This window comes from Callithrix jacchus, chromosome X (assembly GCF_049354715.1).
Source record: "Callithrix jacchus isolate 240 chromosome X, calJac240_pri, whole genome shotgun sequence".
NCBI lineage: Eukaryota > Metazoa > Chordata > Mammalia > Primates > Cebidae > Callithrix > Callithrix jacchus.
The window spans coordinates 147,884,039-147,910,234 of record NC_133524.1 but is presented as its reverse complement, the minus strand read 5'-3'; the positions used below and the strand labels follow the sequence as shown (position 1 = coordinate 147,910,234).

At 40.5% G+C, this 26,196-nt stretch overlaps 1 protein-coding gene across 3 annotated transcripts in view; it reads right to left on the bottom strand.

Annotated features, from left to right (window-relative positions):
* The window catches only part of PASD1 (PAS domain containing repressor 1), an 85,769-nt gene extending 64,171 nt beyond the window's left edge, over positions 1 to 21,598 (bottom strand). For all 3 annotated transcript variants that reach the window (XM_035288735.3, XM_035288736.3, XM_035288737.3), the window contains exon 1: positions 21,426 to 21,598. The gene's annotated coding sequence lies outside the window, so the exon portion shown is untranslated. The remainder of the gene's footprint in view (positions 1 to 21,425) is intronic.
* Positions 21,599 to 26,196: the final 4,598 nt, after the last annotated feature.

The following is a 26,196-nucleotide window of genomic DNA, read 5'->3' as shown; positions in this document are numbered from 1 at the left end:
CGCTTTTAGGTCTTCTTTTGATATCCCTTAGACTAGCCTGAATTCTTCTAGGACTGGGACACATGAAAGCACCTTAAGTCGAAAAGCTGAAGTACTGCATTTATTCCCAACACATTCACAAAGTGTCTACTCAGAGCCAGCCTTGGCAATGCCAAGTGTGAGAATCAAGAGATGAAGATAGCACAGTCTCTGTCCTCACAAAGTTCACAGTTAATAAGGAGAGGCATTTAAGTCAATCATTATAACTCCATAATTAGAAAGGATTTCATCAAGATTAAAACAGTCTGAAATCTAAAAGACAGGTAGAACTGGAAAATATTGTGAACTTTTCGAATTGATTATGAAAAGTATGTTACTATCATTCCTTTTCGAAATTCAAAAAAAAAAATATATATATATATATGCTGGATATATGCTGGGACTTGACAGAGAATCTGTCCTCAGGTCACTTGTTATAAGAGTTCCTTGGAGATAAAACCATCCTCCTTATGTTACTTTAATATTTAAGCAATAAACCTCCCTTGGAATGTGGCTCATATTCAACCATAGTTAGTGAATTTAGATTTATAGCAGTAGAAAAGTATAAGATTCTAGAAAAAATAAAAATAGTAATAACATTAGGTGATATTTATTAAATACTTACTACATCCCAGGCATTATCTTCCCCATTTTGCACATGAGGAAAATGGGTTCCAAATATTTTTGCTAACTTTCCCGAGGCCATCCTGAGAGTCCATGGCAGTGCCAGAGCACTCACTCGCTGTAGTGTACTGCCTTTTCATTACTTAGCATTGGCCCTTTTTCAACACTCTTGCCCACCTGCCCACCCTCCTTACATCCACCCCCGCAATTTCCATCTGTGACCTTCAGTTCACTAGGAATAAGCATGAACATCCCATGTTTCTCCCAATTCTGGTTCCCCTGCCTATCAACAGATTACTTTGATGTTCTGTAGGAATAAAATTTATGTCCCATAACCTTTCTGCAATTGATCATGCTCTTGAAACTAACCAAAAATCATAAACATGCTGACAAAGTGTCTGTAAAGACATCAGTGTTGTTCGTCGAAAAAAGAAATAGGGGAGTTTGGTTTCCATCATGTTGAGAGCTCAGAACCTTGACAGTGATTGCTAAGACATGGGATTTGAATATTTGAGAATTCCTGGTCTATAGCAAAGACACTCCAGTGTACTTCAAAACTCTAGACAATATCAAGGCTGAAATGCAGCAGCACTGTAGGCTTCAGAGGAGGTAAGAATCTTGAAGTTCATTCCATCCTGTCTCTTCTTCATCCCTTCCCTCTCCAGTATCTGAGTTCTAGTCCCCTGCTATCACTCTTTCCTAACTAGAGCTCTCCTAAAGCCCCTTCGGGTGTTTGTTGCTGTCCTATCCAAGTAGACCATGATGCTGAATCAAGGCTGATACTCTTAGATGCACTCAAGATCCAAAGACGGGCCAGGCATGGTGGTACAGGCCTGTAGTCCCAGCTACTCAGGAGGCTGAGGCAGGAGGATCACTTGAGCCTGTGAGGTCAAGGCTGCAGTGAGCCATAATCGTTCCATTCACTGCACTCCAGCCTGGGTGACAGAGTGAGACTTTGTCTCAAAAAACAGAAAGAAAGAAAGAGAAAAGATTCAATAACACATTATTGAGAATATTGTCCCTGAACACTTCCTAGAGAAATTTCCTGTCTACTCTTCACACATTGTAACTCTGTCCTATTTCAGCTACTTATTGAATTGGGAGCTATGCAAAATTGAACTAACAGGGCTGACTGTTCATAGCCTCTCTTTCCAGGCTTCATCAGTGGGCACTTAATTCCTGTATCCTGCTCTTCTCATCTCTCCTTTTTCATCATTTTGTCCCCATGTTCCAATATGGGTTCCTTTTCAAAAGAAATCAACCAAAGAATTTACCAAAAATTAAGTATGAGGAACTCAAAACGTGTAACTGATAGTTCATCTATAAGAAAAGATACAAACGGAGTGTGTTCAAAGGAAAAGGTCAACAGGAGAAAATCCTATATTCTAATATCCTGGGTTCTCTTTACCAGATAGCTCTTGTATAACAAGTAGAAACTCGTTTGTGGAAGTAAAGATAACATACATCAGGTAACACATATTTCTAGAAGAGTCCTCTGTAAATCAAATTCCACTTATTTATTTAACATTTATTCATTTTATAGACATGTTCTAAGTGTGGACTCTGGAGAATAAACAGGTGAAGTCAATTTGTTCTGCTCTTTGGAGATTAGACTTGTAAATAGATAACTAGAATACAAGGTCAAAATTTATAAATTCCATTAAAAAGTTATACATAAAGTATTCTGGAAACTAAAACAGAAAAATAAAAATGAGGAGCATAGATGGAATACAGAAACAGAAGCACAGAGAGTCAGCATCTGGTGTTATAGACAGCAGGACAGTATCTGGGTTAAAGTAATCATACTTTTCCTTAAATGCCTTGAACTCTGCTAGAGTGAAGCTCAGAGTCCCCTGGCTAGTGAAAAGCTCAGGCTATCATCTTAGACTCACAGAGAAAATAGACTGCACTTCTACTGAGGTAAAGAGAGCAAACCGTTATAGAAGAAAAACTATTTTCACCCATTATATTTCAATAGAATTTCCATTTTATTCCACTGAGGCAATCCAAGATGTGTAATCTTGACTAATAATAAAAATAATGTAAAGTACTAAATGACAGCCTCCCAACCCAGAATGGAGGTTCTTTCTTTCCTGCACATCTCCCCACACTTCCCATCTTCACTTTCCCTCAATAATTTTTCTTGAATAAATAAATAAATGAAGTAATCATGCTTCAATATTAGTTAAAGCATTGGAGTTTGCGAATGATTACTTAAAAAGTTTAAATTGAGTCAAGATTACATTAGTCTCATGTCGGTTTCACTATGCTGCTTTCCCAGAAATATCTACAGCTTTTAAGCTTCCTACAGTTATTCCTTTGCTCCTTACAAAAGCTGAATAACAACTTTTCCTTAGACTTGGATTCTACAGATCTGCATAACACTTTTAAAACTTCCATTATTACTCATGTAAAGGTAAAACTTCATTATATATATTTTTCTCACTCAAGTTTATTAGAATTTATACAAAGTAGGGTTTTTCTAGTCACTCACCTTATTTAAAAATTTGCAAAGTGACCAAAAACACCACAGCTAAGTTAGTAACAGGCTTAAGTTCAGCTTGAAGCCTTTACTGTCCTGTAAGATTAACATTTTATATGACATTGTCCACACTGGATTCACCTTATAGACAATATAAACAGATGCTGACTTTTACAAATTCTGTAGTAAACAGAATTCCAATCATATTCACTAAAAACAAAACTCACAGAAACTTGGTGAAAATAATTTCAAAGTTTTACAGTATGAGAAAAATCACATTTTACTGTTACCTTAATGAACAGTTAATTTGTCAAACCACAGGCAAACCCATTTTTCTACAGTATTATAAAGAATGGGTTCTCAGAAACATAAAATGGAATTTGGTCTGTGACTTAAATGCCCAACAGATGATCCTGCAAAAAGAAAAAATAAATCAAATAATATATATATATTTTTTTGAGATGGAATCTCACTGTAGTCCAGGCTGGAGTGCAGTGGCACAATCTCAGCTCACCACAACCGCTGCTGCCCAGGTTCAAGCAATTCTCCTGCTTCAGTCTCCCTAGTAGCTGGGATTACAGGTGCCTGCCACTGCGACCAGCTAATCAAATAATACATTCTAAAACTTTTTAACTCTTAAATGAAGCAACACACCTTCCCAGCTTCCTTGGAAGGGGAGGAGCCTCTTTGTTCTTCACAGTTTTGATGCTGATTTCCACACTTTCTTTCCAAGGAGGTGAACTCAGTTATCAAAACTCATCATCTCAAAGCCATCAGAGGAGAGGGAGAGGGGAGAAAACTCTGGCAAGTGTTATTCCCATGCAACAGCATCTAAGATCAGAGGGGACTGCGTCAACAGAGTCATTCTGGATTTGGGGAGTTCAGTTTGTTTCTGTTGTCTCTGCAGCAAAGAAAGTTCTAAGCCTGCAAGGCCAAATTTTGAACCTACTGGAGATACCTCAGAAGTTTTTGCTGCCTTCAACCCTGCCAGAGCCTAAATCAACACATCAGGGAATTTGGCACAAAAACATTCATTATTGGTTGTCATAAGAAGTTTGACACTGCAATTAGCTGATGGCTTTCTAGCTCAAAAATGGCTGGTCAATATTATTCTTGAGGAGTTCAATATGCCCGAGCCAAATACCATTGATCACATATATAAAATGGTATCATACTGGTAACAACAAGTTTCCTAAAGGTCACTGGTCCTGCAGAACATGAATGCCAGAAGATGTCCACAGCATTTGAAAAATGCTGGTTAAATATATTGAAGCAGATTTCTTGATACAAGACATCTCAGCATTTTTAGTAGATCTAGGAGCACTGAAAATCTCCAAGATGACATCAGTGTATCTTTGTCTTGTTTTATTTCCCATCCTCGAGCACCTATGCATGCATTTTGGCTTATGCATGACAAAATGGAAACGTTGGAAGCCTAAAAATATTTGATGGTCTCTGTGACAAAAATACTAGTCTTGGGATCCCCTCCAAGGTTTGTGAATGGTTCAGGGAAAGATGAATGTGGTAATAGCAGAGAACCTTTTTAACTGGTTTACTGATTGCACTTCAAGGCATTGCCATAAATGTCCACAGCATAGCCTGCCCAAATACCTGAGAAACAACTCTAAGAATAAAAGACTCTCACCTAACCTTTCTTTTACAAAACAATTGCAATGATTGTGCATTATAGTATATGTCTCTGTCAGAATTATCTATGTAAGATAAGTCTCCTTCAGGCAAACAATATGAATCATAAAGTAACATACTATTAAGCCCTGCCATTGAAATAACTTTGAAGACAGAAACAAAGTAAAATCTATTCACTATGTGTAACACCACAGTAGAATCCCTCTACTAAGGAAATGGTCCCAAAACGGAATTTCAAGACCAATGGTGCAAGGACAATTTGTGTTTCTATTAAGAGACTTTTATTAAATGAGCAACTTAGCATCACAGAAATGTAAATCAAATTCTCTCTCTCTCTCTCTCTCCTTCAAAACGAGGTCTCACTATATTGCCCAGGCTGGCTTCTATTAGTAACTCCTGGGTTCAAGCAATCCTCTCACCTAAGCCTCCTGTGTAGCTAAGACTACAGGTGCACAACCACTGCACTGGGCTGTCTCATGTAATTTCAAAAAATATATTTAGAGAATTGACCAGCTGCATAGCTGGAAAAATGCCTTCTTTGAAAGAATTGGATCAGAATGAATTATAATTGTTATATCTTAAGATTTATATATCTATTTTCTATATCTATTTACTTTTTCATTACAGAAGTATCAAATTACAATTATGCAAAAAACAAATTACATATGGCAATAAATATATGCTATGTTTTGAGACTACAACCATATAATATCTATATAAACATAAAATTACAGTAGATATGAAAATTAACATTAAAGTTCACTTCTGTTTGCAACTGTTCTACAACTGAGTACACATACACATGCATGCACACACATGCACACACACACACTTCTTATTGATCTATAATCATCAATTTATCAAAACTAAGGCATCTTTTCTTCACTTGATTTTATGATTCTCTGAGGGAAATTAGAAGAATGCTACTTTTAAAGTGATCAAGTAGAATCTCAAGACAAAATATGATTTACATTTTAAATCTGTAGCTGTCATTGGTGAAAATCAAGAATATCCATAAATAGTTATTTTCATTATTTGTGCTACACAATGTCACATGTATTTAATTTAATGGGATAAGAGTTGATTATGACTATTTGAATGATGTTACATCTTGACCTATGCTTTAAGCCTGACTGAGTATTGTATGAATTACTAATTAAGGTGTTATTATTTAAAAATGCAGCTTATCGCTAGGCATGGTGGCTCATGCATATAATCTCAACATTTTTGGAGGCTGAGGCAGGAGGATCGTTTGAGCCCAGGAGTTTAAGACCAGTCTGGGCAATACAGGGAGACACTGTCTCTACAAAAATCTTAAAATTAAGACTGGGCACGGTGGCTTAGGCCTGTAATCCTAGCACTTCGTGAGGCTGAGGTGGGAGTATCTGTTGAGGTCAGTAGTTCAAAACCAGCCTGGCCAACATGGTGAAACCCTATGTCTTCTAAAAATACAAAAAAAAAAAACAAAAAATAGCCAGGTATTGTGGCAGGTGCCTGTAATTCCAGCTACTTGGGAGGCAGAGGCAGGAGAATCACTTGAACCCGGGAGGTGGAGGTTGCAGTGAGCCAAGACTGTGCCACTGCACTCCAGCTTGGGTGACAGAGTGAGACTCTGTCTCAAAAAAAAAATTAAATTAAAATTAAAAATTTAAAATTAAAAAAATAAAATTAGCTGGGCATGGTACTGCATGTCTGTAGTCCCAGCTACTCACTGGCTACTCAGGGGGCTGGGGATAATTGCTTGAAGCTGAGGATGATGAGGCTGTAGTGAGCCATGATTGTGCCACTGCACTCCAGCTTGGGTAACAGAGAGAGACCATATCTCAAAAAAAAAAAAAAAATTACAGCTCATTTCTTAGATTTTCCCCACTTACAACTTGCTGATCCGTTTCAAAATACAGAGAAATCTTACTTCCATTACAAGTACTTCCATTACAAGTAAAATGTAAAAGGTAAGTACGAAAGTAAGTCTGAAAGACAAAAATCATCTTCTTACCTGAGAATGAGAGATTTAAAAACTGATGAGTGCTGTGTATGGGCACTGGATAGTCTATCCAGATCATCTTAGAAAAAAGAGATGTTTTTAGATAAAAAAAATAGCTCATCTAACAACACCAGGGAAGTCAATAATCACATAATTGAAAATAAGGTAAGAGAAACTTTTCAACCACAAAGACTTTCCAGATTAGAGATGACTTTTCCATAGTTTTATGATTCTCACAGAAATTCTGTCATTTGGAGAAACTGGGAATGTTCATCACCCCAAAAAAATGTTTTTAAACTGCTTTTAGCTTTTGCATGAAGTCAAATGTCTTTGGTCTCCTCCCAATTCCAGCCCCTTGCAATCACCATGGTGGCCTACTTGACCAAAGGGACTGGGCTTTCTGATGCTATTTTGTCCAGTAGTCTTTGATATAAGCCCTAGAGATGGTGTTAAGATCTGCCTCAAAGAATTCTCCTTTTTCTGCAATGTAAAAAATCTTACTTATAATATTTAACTTTGTTTATAGATACAAAAGTGAGTGATGGCTAGGAGCAGTGGCTCACATCTATAATCGCAACACTTTGGGAAGCCCGAGACAGGAGGATTCTTTGAGCCCAAGAGTTCAAGACCAGCCTAAGCAACATAATGAGACCTCATCTCTATTTTTTAATAAAAAGTAATAATAAAAGAATAAAAGGTGAGTGCTGATGTTTAAAAAATTTATCTAACAGATGCTATAGACTTGCTTCACTTTAGGCAAATAGTATTCTTGCCTTTTCTGAGAGACACACCATTTTTCCCTCTGGAGCATACCAATGCCAAAGCCAAATAGAGTAGTCCCAAAATAGCAATCTGTTTCTGATGTTTGGCAAAACATACCCCACAGCATCTATTGGGTGTAAAGGTATGTGGGACCTAATATATGGGCTTGGATCTCAAAGTACATCATTTTTTTCAAGTTTATCCAGATTCAGATAGAATGCTCTCTCACAAATGTTTTCCTCAACTTCCTTCTCCCTGAGCCCTCTAGAATTAATTGTCCACTACTATCTCAGGACACTTGCCACTTTCTAAGGTGTTTGAACACTATTTGAGTCCTTGTCTGTCTCCCCCACTGGAGTATGAGCACAAAGCCAGAATGTGGTCTGATTCTTCACTGTCGGTGGCACCTAGCACAAGGTAGAAGCTCAAGAATCATTTGCAGATGTGAACTGGAGCTACTCCTCAACAGATGACTTTCATTCACATCAGCCAAGGCGCATGTGATAAGGACCTGGCTAGGTGCCCACAGTTGGCACTTATGCCCAGTGCTTACTTCACTAGTGACTGGCACTTGGGACTACCTGTTTGGCACAGTTGTGACCTCAGGAAGATCCTCTCACAAGGTTTGTCACTTAAAGCCATTGTGAAGCAAGCAAGACTAGTCGTGTGGATTTTGGAACCAACTTAGTTAGATAGGTTTGAGTTTGGTTTAGTTTACCAGACTCATTTCTACTTTGCCTCATTACAGACAACATGTTAGTAAAGGTGAAATATGAGAAGTTCAATATATGATTTCTACACAAGTATTTACTGAATGTGCTCTCTAATTATAATCACATATGTTCTTGTCTGGCGATTTTAAGCATCACCACAGTAAAACTGTCTCAGCCTGTCACCCAGGGCTCTCTATAATACAACCCAACTCACCTTTCCAATTACACCATGAATACTCCTGAATTCCAGGAGTATTCACTATTAAGACACTCACTGTTCATTCCTACTGCCCAGCCTTTGCTCATGATCATCTCCTTGCCTAATATAAATCTTTCAAAGCACTTCCCCCAAAGCACCTTCTCCAAGAATCCTTTTCTGATCCTCTCTCCTCCATCTCCATAGCACATTGCCTATAGCCCTTATGGCACCTGCCTTGCTTGGTACTGTCTCAAAGCCCTGTATTGTCAGTCTCTCCCTGATTAGTGCAGGGAATAGGGTAAGTTTCTCTCAGCAACACAAGGCTATCTAAACATAGCCTGTAAAACTATGAAGAATAACATTCAGCTAGTTAAAAATTGTGAAAAATGAAGAACTTGTTTCTCCAGAGATCATGAGATGCAGGAAGAGAATGACCTAAGACATAGAAAACAATGTAGAAGCTGAGCATGGTGACTCACGCCTGTAATCCCAGCACTTTGGGAGGCCGAGGTAGGCAGATCACCTGAGGTTGGGAGTTCCAGACCAGCCTGACAAACATAGAGAAACCCCTTCTCTACTAAAAATACAAAATTAGCTGGGTGTGCTGGCTCATGCCTGTAATCCCAGCTACTCAGGAGGCTGAGGCAGGAGAATCACTTCTGCCTGAACCCGGGAGGCGGAGGTTGTGGTGAGCCAAGATTGCGCCATTGCACTCCAGCAGCTGGAATGTTAAAAGGTGTTAAGAAAAATCAAATGAGAAAATAAAAGTGGTGAGGTCAGGCTGAATTCTCTAACTGAAGATGTTAATATTTTTATTTAATTTTTTTCCGTCTTGGAAAAAAAAAAGAAAGAAAGAAAAAGGAAAAGAGAAAAAATGTAGAAAAACATGTAGGATAGATGATGATATAGTTTGAATATTTGTCCTCGCCCAAGTCTCATGGTGAATTGTAATCCCCGAGGTTGGAGGTAGGGCCTGGTAGGAGGTAACTGGATCACGGGGGTGGATCCCTCATGGCTTGGTGCTGTCTTTGCTATACTGAATGAGTTCTGGGGAAATTTGGTCATTTAAAAGTATGTGGCACCTTCCCCCAATCCCAACCCCACCCCAGAACCTCCCCTCCCTGACCCTCCCTCACCCCTGACCCTCCCTCATCCCCCATCCTCAACCTCTACCTCTAGCATGCCCTTCTCTCACTGCCCCGTCACCACCCCATCCTCCTGCACCCCCTTTTGCTCTAGCCACATGACATGCAAGCTCCCACTTCACCTTCCACCATGAGGCAAAGCTCCATCCAGAAGCCAGTACCATGTTTCCTATAAAACCTGAAGAACTGTTAGTCAATTAAACCTCTTTTCTTTATAAATTACCCAGTCTCAGGCCATTTCTTTATGGCAATGGAAGAATGAACTAATACAGATGACTTATTATGGAGATAGTTATTTCTGTTCATATAAAGGTATATATCAAGTGAACCATTTAAAATACATCTTCATGAATCATTTAATTCAGAACTTGATAGGCAAGTTTTCTCTGTCTCCAGTCCATTTTCAATTTAAAATATTGAGAGCTAATCAGTGAAACAATCTAGAGAAAATGATACTGGAACACTTCATTAAAGGACTTTTTAAACAGAAAGATTTGCATATATAAACAGACAGAAAAAATTTAAACTGTAGAGAACCTGAAAGTATTACAGATTATAGTGGAATATTTTAGGCCACTTCCAGTCCATATTTATTAAGGTGCACTCTATTTGACGCTGTAGGAATTTACTAAGGAAGAAAGAATCCTGTTTCCAGGACAGTGAGTTCTACATTTCTGCCTTCTGGGCAAATCAAGTTATCTACAGTGATTTCAAGTACTTTGATTTATTTATTCATCACTCATGCCCCAAAACAGTTCTCTACTATGGCCAAGGCACTGTGTCCAGTGTTTTCATTTCTATTGTTATTATTGTTGTTGTTGTGGGATTTTATGTAAATCGAAAGGACCTAAAGAAAAATTAAAACGTTATTATTTCAAAGAAGAGATATATAGCTGTCAAAATAATTATCTAAAAATTGAACAGCTGGAATGTTAAAAGGTTTTAAGAAAAATCAAATGAAAAAATAAAAGTGGTGAGGTCAGGCTGAATTCTCTAACTGAAGATGTTAATATTTTTATTTAATATGTGAGGTAGCTGGGCACTACTAAAATTTTCTGAGAATTGACTCACAAGATCAAACTGATTTTAAAAGAGGTGATGCAAGGGGAGCTCAAGCAGACAGGCTGAGAATAGGTTCAAGGTTAGAATGTAGTTGTTGCAGAAAGAAGAGGAAAAGATTGCAAGAGAAGATGTCTCCCAGACATGCTATGAAGAAGGCAGACTTATATGAGAAGGAACAAAGATTAAGAATTAGATGTGTTGCTACTGTTATGAGCCTGGGGCAGTGAAGGCTAAAGTAGCTGAAGGTCAAAAGAAGAGACTGTTCTTTCCTAAAGAAAAACTGAATCATGAAAAAGTACTGAGAGAAAAGTCATCAGATTTAGGTTCTCTTGCATGCTTAGGCATCAATGAAACATGGAAGAAACTCCAACCTCTATTTGATAAGAATTGTCAATTTGACCACATAGTCATGAGTTGGACAGACTACTTGGAAATGTCTTTCAGCTTGGGGAATCCATGACTCTACAAGATGTGTTCACAGAGAATATTTGAAATTAGACTAATCACTTGAGCCCCCCAAGGGAATGACTTGAGGAAAAGAAGATAGGACCTTGGAAATATTCTATTAGATGAGTGGGGGAAATACATAGCAGCAAGGAGAGAGAAAAGAGCCAAAGCAGGAGATGAGCACAGATGGGAACAGCCTCTCCACTTTGGACAGAAACAAAGCAGCTCAGGAGCAGGAAGCAAACTAGAAAGGAACTGGAAAAGACAGATAAAGACATAATATTATTTTTTATAACGCCAAGGGACAACAATTTCAGCACTCCAGAACTCTATGGCACCTCAGTTTCTTCCATTTGAAGAATAATCTGTTCTTCCCAAGAAACATCTTAAGTGCAAGTTTTGCCAATATTTAATTTATTAGCAATGACATTTACAAAATTGCCTCAGTCCACTTTTCTTCCTAGAAACACCTAACCTGGATGATCCCCCAGCCTTGCACAAAGCCTATCTGTCCAGAACGGCTTAGCTGGCCTCTGTCATGAGGGGGTCTTTGGACAAAGGAGGGAGATTTGCATAAAGGTGGTCAGCTTAATACAGACCCTGCTTGAGGCTGTGCAGCATTGAAAGGGCCATTCTCCAACCTGGCAGTGTAATCCTAATGGAGAGCTTTTGTCCCGAAGGCTGTGGCGGGCCGCTTTATTCAGCTGACAATCTGCAGTAAAAGAATGAATCAACCACCTCCTCTTAGTAAAGCTACAGCAGCTGGCAGCCCACAGTCCTGACAGCTTACCACATAAGAAGCAGGACAATTATCAGCCTCAGACCCAAAAGGTGCTCCATGAGGGAGTGACCACAGCTAGTGCTCCTGGCTGCATGCTGGGCATTTACTACTCAAGACAAAGATCCCAGAGCCCAATCTCCACACAGGAAAGGGGCTATGGGAGTGCCAGCAAAGCTGTTCCCTACAATACTTCCCAAAGAGATCAAAAACCTTTCATCACTATGTAGTTCCTTAGCCAGTTTTGTAGAGCTCTATAATCATTTCCCATCAGAATGCTGGGAACAAGCCAGGCTTCTTGTTTCTTTTTACAACTTCATTTTTTAAAAGGAAATTTATTTTAGGCTTCTTTTCTTTCTCTCTTTCTTTTTTTTTTTTTTTTTTTTGAGATGGAGTCTCGCTCTGGTGCCCAGGCTAGAGTACAGTGATGTGATCTCGGCTCACTGCGACCTCTGCCTCCCAGGTTCAAGCGACTCTCCTGACTCAGCCTCCCGAGTAGCTGGGACTACAGGCGGATGCCACCATGCCCAGCTAATTTTTTGCATTTTTAGCAGACATGGGGTTTCACCGTGTTAGCCAGGCTGGTCTTGAACTCCTGACCTCAGGTGATCCACCTGCCTCAGCCTCCCAAAGTGCTGGGATTACAGGCATGAGTCACCGTGCCCAGCAGATTTCTTTTTTTAAGAGTGCCAAATTTACAAAATAGAAAGGAGAGAAAACATAAGCATAATTCTACCACTCTGAGGGAAACATTGCCATATTAGAGCATTTCTTTCTAGTCTATTTTACATGGCTGTGAACATTCTGTAAATACAGTTTTTAAATCAGGGCAAGTCTGAGTAGGGAAACAAACCCTTTAGGAATTAGGTTTCTCCTAATTTATTTTATTTTATTTTAACTTTGAGAAGAGGAACAGAATCCTAACTTATTTTAAATCCCTTATCTTAAAGTAATGCCCAGCCTAACTCCCCAGCTGTCATGAATCCTATTCCACCGTTCTGCCTACTGCAGGGCTGCCTTATCCCAAAAAGCAGAGAAGTGGTCTCCTAGAAGCTGTTGAATAACTTTTTTAAAAGGGCTATGTCCACACATACAAATCTATATGCAACAAAATTGATTTAAGATAGATATATAAATTAAGTAACAGTATCACATAAAAGGTCAAAAAATATATACCACTGAGTGAAAGGTTGACAATGTATATGAGCCGCACTGTTCTCAAATTAGAAAAAGGGGTCAAGGAAATCTTCCACTTCCTGAATGAAATGCTATGAACCGCTTCACTTAAAATTATCTCTGTAATTGTTGCTGACCCTTGGCTACCTGATGCCAGAGCCCCTCTCCCAACCTCCCCAGCCCCCACTTCTGTGCCATTCCTTTTTTCAATGCTGATGGTTAAAACACTTGCCCATTAAAGTGAGGCTCTGCAAATGCCCTGGCTGCCAGCTACAATATACTCCCTGTTCTATACACTTCAAATGCCTTCTGTAATCATGAGTTAGAATTTTACACGAAAGCTCCAACTTGTTTCTTGTGGAATGTACAGAAAAACGAAACAACTCTTAATGAGTTTCCATATTCTTCATGTTGATTGACTTTGTGAATTTCAACTTAAAGTACAATCATTTTGTGCAGAAAGACTTTTCAATTTCCCCCTCAAATTCCTGCCTGTTACTTTAAAGCTTTCTCATTTCAAAGTGCCGTGTGGTCCATGCCTTACAGCACAGTTTGCACCTATATTTCTGAAGATGATCGGCAAAGGAGGCTGCTATGAGAGAAAGCAAAGAATAAACAGCCCAAAGTCCTGTATGAAGAGTACCAAGGAATGTTTCAAAGTGGTCTTGACACAGCCCAAGGAGGAGAGTGAAACTGCAATAATTTATTGTTTATACTAAGGAATATATTTAACGAATATATATATATATTGCTTTCTACTAGGAAACAATTAACCTACGAGTTCATTCTCCCAAATGGGAGACCTAAAGTTAGAGGAGAGTAAGCCAACAAAATATACTTGTCCTATCCACACTTTAAAATTATTAATCCAGTGACTTAAGTAGGGGGAATTGCAAAGTCAATGGAAATCAACATCCTTCTTGAGGTCAGAATTCTTGAGATCCAGTCCCAGTTCTGCACTAGCTGTGTAACCTTGGGCAAGTCACCTAGTCTGTCTGGGTACCAGTAAAATAGCCCTGTCCTCCCTACCACATAAGGCCACTCTCAGGAGGATCAGATACCACATGGATGGAGAAGTTCACTGAAGTCTAAGGTGCATTTATCACCCACATAGCTGGTGAATATCTCAAATGATAAGGATCACCTTAACCTTGTATGTTAAGGTTCACCTTAACAAGGAGACAAGCCTAAAGAAAGACACTAGGAGTTCAACACTTCTTGGATCCTTTCTCCTAAAAATCAGTAGTACTCATGAAGTCAACAAATATTGCAGCAAGTGAAACATACATCATCAAAAATTAAAAACAAAAAGAAGAAATCTTGGAACATTGTGTACATACATACATTATGGTTAAATATCAATGCAGAAAGAAGAACACTATTCAAATTCATGAATTTATGCTTTAATTTCCAAAGGTAAATATTAGCTATGTGCCTTGATCTCAGGTATTAGCACATAAAAGAGTTGATGGCCCTTAGATCCCTGCCATCCCAGAGGTACAACTTGTATATTTAAATATGGGGGACATTTATTAGTGGTCATGAACACTCTATAATCAACAAACAACCAGTTACTTAAACAGTATGCTTAATTATTAAAAATAGAATCAGAAGAAAAACTCATCAACATCCAAAACATCCTACCCTACTGGGACATTAGCCAGACTCAAGTCAAAAGACACACACTCCATAAATACATATCAAATAACAAGAATGGTATTCTCTTTCTCATAAACAACATTTGTAAGTCAATTTAATATTTATATAGTGTTTGGAGAAAGACCTGCTGAAATCTTCAGCTCTTGAGAAAGGACAAGGGGAAAATGTAAAGTTTTTCAGTGTAAACTGGGATGTCAAAGGTAGTTTGTATTTTCCATTAAAAAATATGACAATTGGCTGAGCGTGGTGGCTCACGCTGTAATCCCAGCACTTTGGGAGGCCGAGGCAGGCAGATCGCTTGTGCTCAGGAGCTCGAGACCAGCCTGGACAACATAGCAAAACCCTACAAAAATTAGCCTGGCATAGTGGCACATGCCTGTGGTCCCAGCTACTAGGGAGGCTGAGGTGGGTGGATCGCTTGAGCCTGGGAGGCAGAGGTTGCGGTGAGCTGAGATCATGTCACTGCACTACAGCTTGGATGACAGAGTGAGACCCTGTCTCAAAAAAAAAAAAAAGGACAATTGCTTAGATCTTGTCTTTTAAGAAACTGAATTTCAGGGAGTACCTCCTTGAAAATCTAGTTGAAGCCTTTGTCACACACGCCTTTGCCTATCAACATCAGAAATAGCCTAAGTTACATCAGCATGACTAGAGACAGCAGCTTTTTATGGATAGAGCAGGGTCAGCTTTGATTCATTTCCCTGACATCAGCACCATAAAGAGGTGCTGGTAGTCCCCAGAAGCCTCTGCCAAAAAGAAACCTCGATGACACTGCATCTTTATTTCCAGCTGTGACCACTCCTTTGAGCTCTGGCTCTAGATGCATATCCAGTGGCTTCCTAGATGTTTCACCAGCACCTTAGGCTCAGGTCCAAAACTAAACCTGCCCAAACTGCTCCCGGCCCCAGTCCTCCTCATCTCAGTGAGTGGAACCAGTCGTATTAAACAAAAACTTGTAGGATCATTGCTAACAGCTCCCTCTCCTTCACTCTGCCTCCAAACAATCCAGTCCAGCAAATCCTGATGAGTCCACCTCTAAATGAGGTGTGGTATGTATGGTTGAGCATCCTTCACTCAAAAATCCAAAATCTGAAATGCTCCAAAATCCGAAACTTTTTAAGTGTCAATATGGCACTCAAAGGAAATGATCACTGGAACATTTTTAGACTTCAGATTTTCAGATTGAGGATGCTCACTCAGTAAGTATAATGCAAAAGCATATATTTCAAAATCTGAAATCTGATACCCTTTTAGTCCCAAGCATTTTGGATCAAGGCTATCAACCTGTATAGAGAATCACTCTCTTAAAATCCTGCCATGGCTCCCTACTGTTCAAGAAATAAAAGGCAACTCCTCAAACTGATCTCTCCTCTTTCAAAGGCCACAAGGGCAGCCACCCTCACCTGGTCACCTCCTGCTTCGGAAAATGCTAGGTGTTTTTGCTCCTCCATCATTTTGTTAATATGTGTGCCTCTCTCTGCCTTCTCCTTCTGGGGTTATTAAACTCATAATTCAAAACCCAATCTAAATCCTCTTCTTTGGGGAAGATGTGCTGAGGCCCTAATCCCATGGTAAATTGCTCACTCCCTTCTCTTTGAAGTCCCGTGTCTGGGTTTCCTATTCACATATTAAAGCACAAAGCAAATAATGGAATATAATACTTTGTTTGCACGTTTCTCTGCTCCATAGCCTGTGGACTCCCTAAAAGCTTGCATCTTTATTCTCAGTTGCTTTGCCCATATCTTAGCTCAGAAAATGCCTTTAACAGAACTTTTAAGTATGTGTTGAATGAAATGTTGAGACTAAAACCAGGAGAGTTAAATTTTTATCATAAATATTTGTTTTACTACCAGCAACCAAATGATCTCCCCATAATCCTAATTACCTTGTCAACCTTGTAAGCTTTCAGTTAAGAGTAGGAGGATTTGTAGTCTAATTCTTATCACCCAAGAAACTAGGTATCTGTGATTACTTTGCAAAGAAATCTGCACATAAGTGTCAGCCATTGGAAAACCACTTCCCACTGGCTCCTGACTTGCTGGGGGAGAAAAAAAGGAGGAACAACCCTCACACCTGTTCTTTGCTGATGTAAGAAAGTTTGGTGGAAAGGATTCTCTTTTGCTGCCAGAGCATCTTAACACCTCTGTATTGATGCTGCCAGAGCATCAATACTCTCTGTTCTAGAACAGGCAGAGAAATAAACACAACAAATCTACTTCAGACATAACTAGGCTATTTTATTTTCTAGAACTAGCACTTCAGTTGGTATTATTTATTTTTGAATGTGAACATTATTAATACCTTCTGGCATAATTAACATAAACTGGCTACCAATTTGACTGAGGAATTGTTTAATTTTCTAAAACAGGAGGAATTCATGATTACTTAGGAAGTTACATTTTCTCCTTACCATGCTAAGAGGTCTTGCCACCTTTTGGATGGACTTTCAGCCTGGAAGGCTCCCTCTGCCATGGCATTCAGAGATAAACAACTAACTTCAAAATAAGCAAGCATAAGATGGATCAAAGTGGGAGTCCATTCCATTAAAAGTAACAATGATAGGCCGGGTGTGGTGGCTCACACCTGTAACCCCAGCTGGGAGGCTGAGGTGGGTGGATCACAAGGTCAGGAATTCTAGACAAGCCTGGCCAATATGGCGAAACCTGTCTCTACTAAAAATACAAAAAAAAAAAAAATAGCCGGGTGTGGTGATGCATGCCTGTATTCCCAGCTACTCAGGAGGCCGAGGCAGGAGAATTGCTTGAAACTGGGAGGCGGAGGTTGCAGTGAGCCAAGATCGTACCATTCCACTCTAGCCTGAGTGACATAGTAAGATCCGTCTCAAAAAAAAAAAGTATAACAAGGATAAATTTATTACTGTGTTATTTATCCATGAAGATATGCCATACGTGAAAACCTTTCTCAGAACCATTTAAAAATATTTTCCCAATAGAAATATCACAGTTCACAAGGCAAAGACCCAAAGAAAATCATTTGATAGTAGTAAAATAACCAACCAAGACAAGAATAAGTAAGCTGCCCTTCCTTGGTTATGACATACCGTCCTAACTGGCCTTGGCCACCCACCCACCACTTAAGATCCCCTATTGCAGGAAGCCCATCTCAAGCCACTCAGCTGCACAAGCAAAAGCCATCTTAATTTTTTTTTTTTAATGAAGTCTTGCTCTGTCGCCCAGGCTGGAATGCAATGGAGCAATCTCGGCTCACTGCAACCTCCACCTCCTGGGTTCAAGTGATTCTCCTGCCTCAGCCTCCTGAGTAGCTGAGATTACAGGTGCATATCACCAAGCCAGGCTAATTTTTGTGTTTTTAGTAGAGAGGGGGTTTCACCATGTTGGTCAGGCTGGTTTGGAACTCCCGACCTCATGATCTGCCCGCCTCGGCCTCCCAAAGTGCTGGGATTACAGGCCTGAGCCACTGTGCCAGGCCTAGCCATCTTAATTTTAGTGTAATTACATATGTAATAACTCCAGTTGCCCCAGCCAGAAACCTGGATGAATAAATAACCTGCTTGTTCACACTGCACTCCCAGTATCATCCAGCAGTTAGTACTATCGAGCTCCTCACCTGCCATTTGAAAATTTTAGAGGTAAAAAATACAACTCTTTGAGGGCTTAATTACTATAGAAAAATCCTCTTTATTTTGTTTAAAAAAAGTAAGTTGAAAAAAATAATGCAAATTTCCCCTAATTAGATAATGAAAATTATCCCTGCTATTTCTTCCTCGTGTTTGGGTCAGATAAACAGTTCGGTACTACTGAACTAGCCCCTCCAAAACAGATAGGAAGCCTCAACACAACCTCGCCCTTGGGGACCCTTTATCTCCTGGCCTAGCTAAATTTCACTTTCTTTCAGGTTTTGCTTCCACCCGGGAAAGCTTTGCAAGTTCACTTGGGGCTTTTACTTTTGAACAGGAAGCAAAACGCCTTGAATTTTTTTTTAACACTTGCTTCCCCTACTTTTTGCACAATCTTCAAATCACTTGGAGCCTTGAATGGCACTCCCCCAGTTTGCTAGCCACTAACCTCTCCTCCACAATAGCATCTAGGCATTCCTGTTTTTAAATGCATAAGAACTGATCTCATTTCACAGCAACTTTTTTTTTTTCTTTCAGATGTTTCCATTTTCAACCCCTGGCACATAGCTTCACAGTAGTTTTAATTTAAGAGTTAATAAATATGTCACCATTTACAAGTATGTGCAGAATGTGAATTTACGGAATATGCCAGTACATGTTTGTCCATAACAAAGTAAAATTAGGAACACGGGTAAAGTTTCTTCACCTATTCAGAGAGTTTATCTGTTCTAATTATTAAGTGAATACACCACTTCTTAAATACATAGAGAAGCCCAAAATCACACCACTCACTTCCCCAACCAGATACAGAACATGCCATTCCTCTCAGACTGATAAAAAAAGATTTTGAAACTCCATAATGAGCAGGTGTAGTGGCTCATGCCTGTAATACCAATGCTTTGCGAAGCTGAGGTGGGAGGATCCCTTGACCAGAAGTTCCAGGCTTCAGTGAGCTCGAGGCTGCAGTGAGCTATGCTCCCTGCACTTTAGCCTGGGTAACAGAGCAAGACCCTGTCTCTAAAACAAACAAACAAACAAACAAACAAACAAACAAATAAATAAATTTAAAACTCCATGTGGTCCTTCCCTCTCTTACCCAAATTGGCTATGTTGCTGGAAGAATGGTCTCAAAATCCATTTTTAATAAAATGACACATGTTGTTCTGTGAAGCATCAAAGCTTTTTCTCAGGCTGAATTGTAAACAATTTACTTTGGGGGACCCAGTATATTTATATAAGGGTGTTTGTCTATATGCACGTAGGCTTTAGTCATATACATTAAGGTCTGTGTTTTATTTATTTTTGAGAAAGGCTCTCTGTCACCCAGGCTGAAGTGCAGTGGCAAAATCATGGCTCACTGCAGCCTCAACTTCTCAAGCTCAACACCTCAGTAGCTGGGAATATGCGTGTGAGCCACTGTGCCTGTCTCTTTTCTGTTGTTGTTTTGTATTTTGTAGAAACAGGCTCCTACTATGTTGGTCAGGCTGGTCTTGAACTTCTGGGCTCACGCGATCCTGCCGACTCAGCCTCCTAAAGTCTATTTTTATTTAAAGTCAGAGTCTCGCTATGCTGCCAGGGCTGGAGTGCAGAGGCTATTCACAGGTACTATCCCATTATTGATCAGAAGTAGAATTTTGAAGTGCTCTGTTCATGACCTGAACCAGTTGACTGCTTCTTAGGCAACCTGGTTGCCTCCTGCTCCTGGGAGGCCACCAAATTGACCATATTGAAGCCAAACTTAGTGTCGACACATGGATGAGCGATGGGCATAGAGCACTACAATCCAGAACTCTGGTGACCCTTTGCGTCACCCTTCCAAGTAGCTAAAATTACAGGCATGTACTACCAAACCTGGCTTTTTTTAAAAATCAACTTAATTTTAAAACAATTTTTTTTTGTTATGGGGTCTTGTTCTGTTGCTCAGGGTGGGGTGCAGCAGCTCAATCATGACTCACTGCAACCTCGAACTCCCAGGCTAAAGCGATACCTCCTGCCTCAAGCGATACTTCCCGCCACAAGCGACACTTCCCGCCTCAAGAGACACTTCCCGCCTCAAGCGACACTTCCCGCCTCAAGTGACACTTCCCGCCTCAAGCGACACTTCCCGCCTCAAGTGACAGTTCCCGCCTCAGCTTCCTGACTAGCGGGGCACCACACGCCCAGCTAATTTTTTTAATTAATTTATTTATTTACTTATTTATTTTAATTTTTGTAGAGAACAGGTCTCGCTAAGTCCGCTCAAGCTTGTCTCAAACTCCTGGGTTCAAGCAATCCTCCTGCCTCAGCTTTACGAGAAGCTGAGACTAAGCTGCGCGCCACCGCGTGCAAGCTCGCCTCCGTTATAGGTCTTCACACATGCAGCTGCTGCCGCTTTCACTTTGAACTGACTCCATTTTGTAAAAATACATTTTCTGAGGTAGCCGCGACTTCTGTACTCAACTACACATCCTGACGTAAACCCCTCAGCATTTGAAACCCAAAAAAGCAAAAAACCCAAACAGCAACAAAAAGCTCAAGCCGATCCTTTGGGAAAAGCCACTGCTGCCCTCAAAGTTCCGAAATCTGAGATTTTACGTGCACAAACTGCTCAATCTGCTACAAGCCAGGCAAACTTCTTGATATGCCCACCCACGCTAGCAAGCGGTCCTCGACCGTGGCAATGGGGATGTGCCCAACCCTGAGGGACAGAGCCTGCCGTTCTCACCGGAACCACCCGCTCAAGCCCGCTTATTTGCGACACCACAAGCTTTCCTTTCTTCCCAACTCTGCTTCCGAGGTTTTGGCTAACCGGGCATCCAAATGACAGAAATTTCTTGAAACGTCCAAAGAAAAATTAATGGGCGCCTCCTATGGTGCATCTATGATGGTGCCCAGTGCAGGAGGAGGTTCCGAATGTGGAGGGCTTCCTCACGCAACCCCCAGCTCCCTGCTGCCACCCCTCCCCCTCCTCCTCAACCCAACGGTCCCAACCAACCCTCCAAGGATGATCCCGAAAATGAGGGTCCTGTAGGGACTATCTCTGACGGAGAAGCTTGAACTCCTCAGCCACCCAGGGACAAAGGAATTGGCTCCCCGCCGCCACCCCAAGGTATTTTACGTCAGAACAACCCCCATTAACAGTCTTTACTCACCCTTGCTGCCGTCTTCACTACTGGAGAGGTGGTCGAAGTAGCGTAGGGTGCCTTAAAGCTTCTCCCTGTGGTCTCCAGGGAGACCCAAGGAGCCCAGTGGGAGTGCGGAGGTTTTGCAAACAGGGAGCAGCTTCTAACTGACTCCTCACCCGACGAAGTCCCCTCAGGCACCTAGTGAGCCCCAGAGTGCAAAGCGCGTAAAGAGGCGGGGCAGAGAGGGGCCGTGGGCGCGGCACCGCTCCGGCGGAAGTGGGGGTGGACTGACAGCATTCCCGCCAAAACTTTGCGTTGCTGGGGTCTGAGGTACGTACCACCTCTGGACTGGAGGTGCAACAGCATACCCCGTCAACATACCCCTTACCTTGCCGAGTCCAAAGGTTCCACCCCAATCCAGGCTTTCCGCTCTCCGTAGACCCCGGAGCACTACCTGAGCAGCACCTAATGTAGCACAGAAAATATATGGATCCCATAAACGAGCGGTCTTTTTGAGTCCAATCACAGCTACTTTGTGGAACTAAAGAAGGTAGGACCCCATCCTGATCTAAACGGCCTTCGTAGTCTGAAAGAGCAAAATGCGACCCTTGTTGAGTATGGACTACAGCTTAGCAGGGCATCAGCAGGTGTCTGGAACTCCAGAGGTCAGAGGGAAGGCATCAACTTCAGTGTTTCCCTTGGCCTGCTGGCTCATTTAGTATGGTGGCATTAATCACAAGGCCAGCCTTTTTTTCACACTTCCCAATCCGCCCTCCTCTCTGGCCTTTTCCAAGAGACACACCCACTGAGCTTTGCAGGGTTGTCCTATATTACACCATTTGATTCCTCCAGTCTGTTTCTTTTTTCTTTTTTCTTTTTTTTTTTTTTGAGACGGAGTTTAGCTCTGGTTACCCAGGCTGGAGTGCAATGGTGGGATCTCGGCTCACCACAACCTCCACCTCCTGGGTTCAGGCAATTCTCCTGCCTCAGCCTCCCAAGTAGCTGGGATTACAAGCACGTGCCACCGTGCCCAGCTAATTTTTTGTACTTTTAGTAGAGACAGGGTTTCACCATGCTGACCAGGATGGTCTCAATCTCTTGACCTCGTGATCCACCCGCCTCGGCCTCCCAAAGTGCTGGGATTACAGGCTTGAGCCACCCTCCCCTCACCACTCATTCCAGAGTTGAATAAATTCTCAATGAGGAATAGATTTAACAATGTTATTTTCTTAAAATGACCAATTTTGAGACAGGTTAAAAAGACAAAGAGTTAAAATATCAAAAATCAACTTTAACTCTGCTCTACTACTGAGCACAGGAAGAACAAAGTAAGTATTAATTTAACATCATTAATATTAAACTTTATTCATAATAGTGGCAACGCTTGCCCCTCTGACAAGGGGGATATGTCACAAAAAGGGCCTAGAGCTTTCAACCTCCAACTCAATCCTTGTAACGTCAAAAGTTGACTACTCTGAAAGGTGGTCTTTGGATGTATGTACTATTTTCTTCATATCAAAATTGAAGATCAATGAACTTCGGAAACAAGCTTCTAAACCCAGTATCAGAAGGGACTCATTTTAAAATAGCATTGGTCTTCCCGATGGCATTTTAAATAAAACATTCTGACTCGCAGCTGTATCTGAAATTTTGAGGCACTATAAACAAACTCTAATTATTAAGTTTAAAAGCATCAGCATGACATGACATCTGAAATAATCAGGAAATGATAGAGCAAAACGTTGTTTAGCGAAGCAGGCATTTATGCAATAATTCTAGGAACCTAAATCACAGTGCTCTGCTGGTGCAGAGAAATCAGGTCTCTTCTTCCCCATCGCACATGCAATTCTTGTCCTTAAGAAAATCACTTCCCTTCTTTAAATGCCATATTACATGCAAAGGGGTAATAACATGTATGTATGTAATGCTTGTCATTTGTAGAGTATATGGTCTGCATAAATTAACTCCAATTGTAAATTTAGAAGTGAGTTGTCAGAAACAGCATTCAAAAAGAGGGATTTTTACATGCTTTTCTCCTGATAACATCTCAACCAAGCTTCCTCAGAAAGGAGGCATGACTCCCACCACAGAAGCAGAGAGATTAGCGACAACAAAGAACAAGAAGAGTTTGGGCTTAAGTATAAATCCTGGCCAGTCTTAGAGAATGTAATTAACATCTCTGAAGTCATGGTGACTGACAATGGGCCCAGTAGTAAATAATACCTGCCTCACAAAATTGGGATGATTCAATGGGATGATGCATGCAAAGCACTTAGCACAGGGCCTGGTAGGAAGGTGGTCTTGGTCAGTGAGGTTGTAATTACCACCAGGAACCACAACAGAATACTAACCAAAGGCAGGAAGGGCTTCCAGATGTCCATCCCACCTGAACATGGAATGCAGGATTTCAGGGGCTTCGGCCTGAGACTCTAGTGTTCTTGCTTGGAACTATCATCTTACCTCTGCTCTTTCTCACAGGGGGACTGGTCAATATCAAAGACTAGGCACCTGTCTGCAAAGAAAAGACAGTTGCCAGTAGCCTCCAGAGCAAGCCCAGAAATTTCATAGAAACCTCTGGAGGAATTCCTTGGAAGACATAAAGCCAAGTGAGGTAAGATTTTATTTCTGTGTGGTCATTAAACTGACATTTGTTTGGTTCACCTCAGAGGAGTTAAATACCTCATTTTCATATCTCTTGAGGCAAAACAGAGCAGACTTGTACAAAATCAACATGAAGTCCCTCGTGGCTTGTAAGAATACTCACAGTTTTGTTCATCTCCAGTTCATTTAAATGCAATTTTGTGGAGCCTTGGTAATATTTCCATTACATCTGAAATACACTGATCAATGTGTGAGTTGAGTTTTCCTCAAAAGTCCTCCATGTTTTTGGAGGGGCAAGTATGATGTTAATACATAGTAGTCACATTAAAGATGTCTGCGCTGTTTTTTTTAAATGGAAAAATGTAATGACAAATACACTAAAAGAATTTAAGTAGTGCCATTTTAATTCATTTGGAGTTAAAAAAATATCAACCAATGAATTCTAGAAGGATCCTCATTTTATGTCTATATGCTTTTCAGCTCTATTCATCAAACATACAGTGAGTGACTTCTGTTTCATTACCTACTACAGTCTCCATAAACCCAGGAGTACAAACTGGATAAAAGATCCATTTCTAGATGCCAAGCCTCCTATATATAGCATGATTATTACTCTCTGGCAAAAATCTCAAAATCAATCATGCTTTCTGGTGCTAATAAATGTTCTTTAGGCACAAGAAATGACATATGAACTGTCCTCTCCACCTGCACTGGCACTGCTTTAGATCATATCGCCATTGACTCTACCCTGTGTTCCTGACTGGAGTCCTTGCTACCTTCACTTTTGACCCCTCCAAACTGTTCTCCACCGAGCAGCCATTGCGACTTCTAAAACTAAGTTCATGTCACATCACTTCCATAAATGGGAATACTGTCAGCTCCCCTACCATCACTGCCACCATTGTTGGCTGTTGAGAAAGGCCCATTGCCAGCCTCACCTCCTCTAATACCCTCCCAATTATAATGACAACTTTTCTCTCCTCACTCCACAACAGTTAAATATACAAAACTTTGCTAGAGTTTTTAACTGTTTTGATTGTTACTTCTTAAATATTATAATTAGGGTTGAACATGCTTTTTATAGAATAATGGATAATTTTTTTTCTTGGTGAATTGTCAATTAATTTCCCTTTTTTCTTTTTTTAAATTTTACTTTAATTTCTGGGATACATGTGCAGAACGAGCTGGTTTGTTAAATAGGTATACATGTGCCATGGTGGTTTGCTGCACCTATCAATTCATCATCTAGGCTTTAAGCCCCACATGCATCAGGTATTTGTCCTAATGCTCTCCCTCCCCTTGCCTCCCACCCCCGCCCCGAGAGGCCCCTGTGTGTGATGTTCCCCTCCTTGTGTCCATGTGTTCTAATTGTTCAATTCTCACTTATGAGTGAGAACACGTGGTGGTTCTTTTTTGTTGTGTCTCTGCCAGGTTTTGTTATCAGGACCATGCTGGCCTCATAAAACAAGTTAAGGAGGAGTCCCTCTTTTTCTATTGCTTGGAATAGTTTCAGGAATGGTAGCAGTTTCTTTTTGTGCCTGCGGTAGAATTTGGCTGTGAATCCATCTGGTCCTGGGCTTTTTTTGGTTGGTAGGCTATTAATTACTGCCTCAATTGCACAACTTGTTATTGATCTATTCAGTGATTCGACTTCTTCCTGGTTTAGTCTTGGGAGACTATATGTGTCCAGGAATTTATCCATTTCTTCTAGATTTTCTAGTTTATTTGCATAGAGTTGTTTATAATATTCTCTGATGGTAGTTTTTATTTCTGTGGGATCAGTGGTGATATCCCCTTTATCATTTTTTATTGTGTCTATTTGATTCTTCTCTGTTTTCTCCTTTATTACTCTGGCCAATAGTCTATCTATTTTGTTAATTTTTTCAAAAAATCAGCTCCTGGATTCATTGATTTTTTTAAGAGTTTTTTGTGTCTCTATCTGCTTCAGTTCTGCTCTGATCTTAGTTATGTCTTGTCTTCTGCTAGCTTTTGAATTTGTTTGCTCTTGTTCTCTAGTTCTTTCCATTGTGATGTTAGAGTGTTGATTTAATATCTTTCCAGCTTTCTGGTGTGGGCATTTAGTACTATAAGTTTCCCTAGATTCCGGTATCTTGTCTCTTCCTTCTTGTTGGTTTCAATGAACTTCTTTATTTCTGCCTCAATTTTATTATTTACCCAGTAGTCATTCAGGAGCAGG